Raw genomic sequence first — 5,000 nt, 5'->3', positions numbered from 1 at the left:
TCAAAATCGCTATTCAATATGACTCGAACTTGTTTCGAAAATGTAATAACAGAACATGTAAAGTTTCGAAGCTTCGGTCACGAGCATGTCCCCAGAACATGACTTGAGCATTGACGAGGTGAAGGTGAGGCCTCTTACCATGGCGGATTTGGAAATAGCCAGAAGGGATGTTCTCTTTCAGCCACCGAGATCCTGCGATTTAAAAAAAATATCCTGAGACTCCGTAGGTTGACTTTTTCACTTATTGGATTTTGTCATAAGATCTAATGCAAATATATTCTGGTTGAAATATGTACCTATATGTCCAACTGGTTATTACATTTACACACACACACACACACACACACACACACACACACACACACACACACACACACACACATACACACATACACACACACACACACACACACTCACGACTTCAATTTTAACTTCAGCCTTTCAAGAGTAACAAATGACACATTTCCGCGAATTCGATAGCGTTGTCCGGTTAAAGAAATAAAGAAATAAAGATAAAAACATCAGAAAACGGAGTTACTGACAGAAGCTATTGACTTGTAACCTGTCGTGTGTTTGTCAGCGCAGTGCAGGTAAAAGTTATAATTTTCAATAAGGAATTGATACGTTATGAAAAATCAGGTTTATAGCAAGTTATAAGTTTTATAAGCTAACAGTCAACTTTATTGATGGGGAAAGGGCCTGCACATCTTTCATATTTCCTGTGAGTGAACACTTACAGGAAATATGAAAGACAGACGGAATTCTTCTTCTGGCTTCTAATCCAAGTTATAAATCGCCTTTGCCTCCCACTGCTCTGAGGAAATACGGGCAGATGTTACTGCAGCTCACAAAAAAAAATGGCTCTTCAGGCTCGGAATGAGTGACCTCTTTCAGAATAAGTCTTTTTTTCGGGGAACTTCGAAGCCTAACTTTGCTCTTTGATGTAATTTCATGTAAGGGTCTACCTGTGTACGGAAAAATCCGGTAATGGTATACTTGGGATACGTCGTTAAGATCTGTACCTGAATTAATTGCGCCGAGAGGTTGAAAGGGGATGTTTTTGCTGACTAAAGTTGTGGGAACTGTTACGTAACTGTTCAGAAGATTATACAGTAACAACGGTTACAACTCCCCGTTCGTTGTTTTTCTTCTGCCGTAGTCTCAATAAATGTCTACTGGTACTACCGGGATTACAATTACTCCTACTCTGGCTACGTGAAGTACGTGATTTTTATTATTACCCTTATATTTATTTGCTGCGGGTTTAACCTCCTAATTTTAGTCTGTTGCATAAATGGATATAGTTCTTTCAACCGGAAAGTTAGAAAATAAAAATTAAATTAACCAGTTACATGAAAACGGCTGTGAAGTTCCTAGCAATCTTATAATTTACTGGATGAGTACTGCATACTAGTATATCATAATATCAATTTGAAAGACTCTGTGATAGAAAATAATATTTTTCCATCGAGGTTTGACATGTATACTTAAAAAAAATGTAAACTATGAATGTTATAAAACCATATGAGATAATATTTTTTACATAACAAAACGTCGAACGGAAGAACCTACAAAGTAACAATCTAACCGTAATATTCCTTTATCCAATACCTTTAAGGAAAGGAAAGTACCCCCTCAAAAACGATTCATTTTCTCCGAGTGTCGAGAGGCGGGATAAAAGCGAGTCCCCCCTTCGTGACGGAAAACGGAAACCCTCTGAGGGCGGAGGCCTTTGAGCTTCCCCCCCCCCCCCCTTTCGCCGTCTGGAGAGCGGGTAAGCCTGTTGAACGCCGAGGAAATGTCAGGTTCAAGGATCCGTTAATCTTGTGCGGTTTTATCACTGGGGATTAATTCACACACACACACACACACACGCACACACACACACACACACACACACACACACACACACACACACACACACACACACATATGTACGCACGCACGCACGCACGCACGCACACACACACACACACACACACACACACACACACACACACACACACACATACACACACAAACATACATGCATGCATGCATAGAAACACACACACACATACAAACATGCATAAAAACACACACACACATATACAATACTATGGTTGTTGGCTTGCAATCATTTGTGCAATTAACGTCGGTTGCTCTTTGCGTGTTTTTTCTACTGTATTCCAGGTTGATATTTTTTTTTCACTTCTTATGATCAAGTTGCTTAATGGAGTTAACACACGGGGATATATTAACCACAGCTTCCTATTTTTCTACAATCTACACGCTACCACCAACGCTGACGCTGTCGCTCGCCGCGTTTGTACTCTGAACAGCTTCGACAGCTTTCTTCTTCACTGTTAATCCGTCTCTCAACAAATATTATATGTATATATAAATGTACATACATATATGTACACACACACACACACACACAGACACATACACACACACACACACACACACACACACACACACACACACACACACACATATATACATATATACATACACACACACACATACACACATGTATATACGCAAATGTACACACATATGTATATATATATATATATATATATATATATATATATATATATATATATATACGTATTGTGCACACATACACACACATACATGCACACACACACACACACACACATGTATATACGCATATGTACATATGTATGTATATAAGTATTGTGCACACACACACACACACACATATATATTTATGTATATGTGTATACATATCCATTTATCCATGGGTATAATCATGACAGTGCTCCTGGCACAATTACTTTGGAGTGCATGGCTTTAGGTGGATTGCAATTGACCATTGCTGATAATTTCAAACTATCTCAGAAATTTGTCTTTAGATGTATCAAAGAAACATTACTACAAGATGCAAGCACTTTCCAACATTATGTTACATATCACATCATATGCCTTTGCCATTTTTTGTGTAAAACAGCAATTTTCTCCAAACAGTGATTGCTGCCCGAAATTAGAGCAAGACCAATGCATTGGATATTTGTCAGGGGATTCTGTATATATTCTGCATTCAAATCCCATGACGACCGCAAGCAATCCTTAGGGGCTGTGATATAAGATATGAAACAAATCATTCAAGACCTATGCATTGCACAGAGAGAATTCTGGGTAAGGTCTTCATAGCTATTTCCTTTTTTGGCAATTTTCAGTAGGGCAATTTCATATAAAACATGACTATAAAGCAATGATATATTATTTATGTAATGAACATGTAAATGAACATGTAATAAGACTAGTGAACAATAAAAAGACAACGGAAGGGAAATAAATGGTAACATTAGCAAAAGAGAAGGGTTTAGGGAAAACAGACATTATAAATATTATGTTCATAAAATGCTGCATAGGTGTATATGCACACTTGTATATGGTTAATGGTTAAAACAAATATATATGTGCGTATTAGAGACTGTATGACAGTATATGCGTGAGAGTTAATGATTAATGCGTGTTAAGTCAACAACCTTTTTCTAAGATAGCTGTACGTTAAGAAATGATTAATTGGCATTTTAAGTGATAGCCAAACTGAAAATATCAAGAAGCATCAAATTTCGCGCCAATTTCATGTTTAAGTTGGCAGTAGAGGTTATTGACGAAGCTATCACTCTTCGTAGCGTCCGAACGCCTGAGCTCGACTGCAGCTGTACGAAGTTTTTTTAAAGTACGGCTCATAACAACAAAGACGGCGGATGTTGCCGCGTCCGTCTTTCTCGCCGTAACCCTCGCTCTAGTTCGTAAAGAAAGAGAAAATAAGCCTAAAAGAACAATATGGCCCCGGAAACGGCTAGCAAGATGAAAAGCTGTTTTTTTTTTTTTTTTTTTTTTTGGGGGGGGGGGGATGTAAAGAGCTTTTAAGTGACGGAAGTCCATTCAAACGAACGCAGAAACAATGAAGACAAATTCGCGTCTGTGATATTTTCTTGCTCAGCACTTGGTAAATTCGTAACAACGTCTTAATCTTCATCCTTACTTTTTATAAATAAAAGAAAGGAAAAAAAAACATAAGGGCAGAGAAAAATGTTTTTTTTCTTTCTCTTTTTTTTTTTTTTTTTTTTTTTTTTTAACAGCCATTTATTCCACTGCAGGACAGGGGCCCTTAATTCACTTTTGACAGGTTATTTGACAGTGTCACCCTTGCCTGATTGGATGCCTTTCCTAATCAACCGTGGTAACACTTGTGCCACGGCGGTGACTTCCCCTACGACACTTACGTTTGACTTCTCAAGGCGATATGTCGCGATGGGGAATTGAAATCAGGACCATATATATATATATATATATATATATATATATATGTATGTATATAAATATATATATGTATATATACATGTATATATTATATATATATATATATATATAATATATATTTTTTTCAATATTTGTATATAAACCACTGACCGAATTTTGTAGATATATATATGATGTCGCTCTCGTGTTCCCGAAATTATTGATTTTTGTGCCGATTGTAGAAAGCAGAGGAACCTTTATCCCCCTTTTAAATGCTGGCCTTCAAAGCATGAAATACGTAAAGTTTCACTCTCGCGGAAAAATACAGAAGGCTTCCCTTACACATGAAATATAATACACATGGCAATCCCGCATTCGTGAAACAAATACTCATGGCTCTCCCTCACTCATGAAAGGAATACACATGAATCCACCTTAGTCATGAAAGAATTTTACGCCTCTCCCTCACCCATGAAACGAACACACATTCTCCCGCACTCATACTTACCTCTTCTACTCTCTACTCTACCACTCATAACCCCCCCCCCCCAACAAACCTCAAGCTTCATTAACCTCAAGTTGGCACGTGGCCCTCATAAGCCTACCCAGTGCCAGAGGAACTGAGTAAGAGAGTGCCAAGGAGCACGTGAATACCTCTTTCAGAGGAGTTGGATATTGAAAGGTATAATCAGGGTTATTGCTATTGGTATTTTTATCATTATAATTATGATGATGAT

General features: G+C 37.7%; 1 protein-coding gene across 1 annotated transcript in view; it reads right to left on the bottom strand.

Moving 5' to 3' along the window:
* Positions 1-5,000, bottom strand: part of LOC125038385 (glycine receptor subunit alpha-2-like) — a 130,200-nt gene that overhangs the window by 20,654 nt on the left and 104,546 nt on the right. The gene's annotated exons all lie outside the window — the stretch shown is intronic.

This window comes from Penaeus chinensis, chromosome 24 (genome assembly GCF_019202785.1).
Source record: "Penaeus chinensis breed Huanghai No. 1 chromosome 24, ASM1920278v2, whole genome shotgun sequence".
Lineage (NCBI taxonomy): Eukaryota > Metazoa > Arthropoda > Malacostraca > Decapoda > Penaeidae > Penaeus > Penaeus chinensis.
The sequence above is the reverse complement of the archived record's forward strand: the minus strand, read 5'-3'. Positions and strand labels throughout refer to the sequence as shown.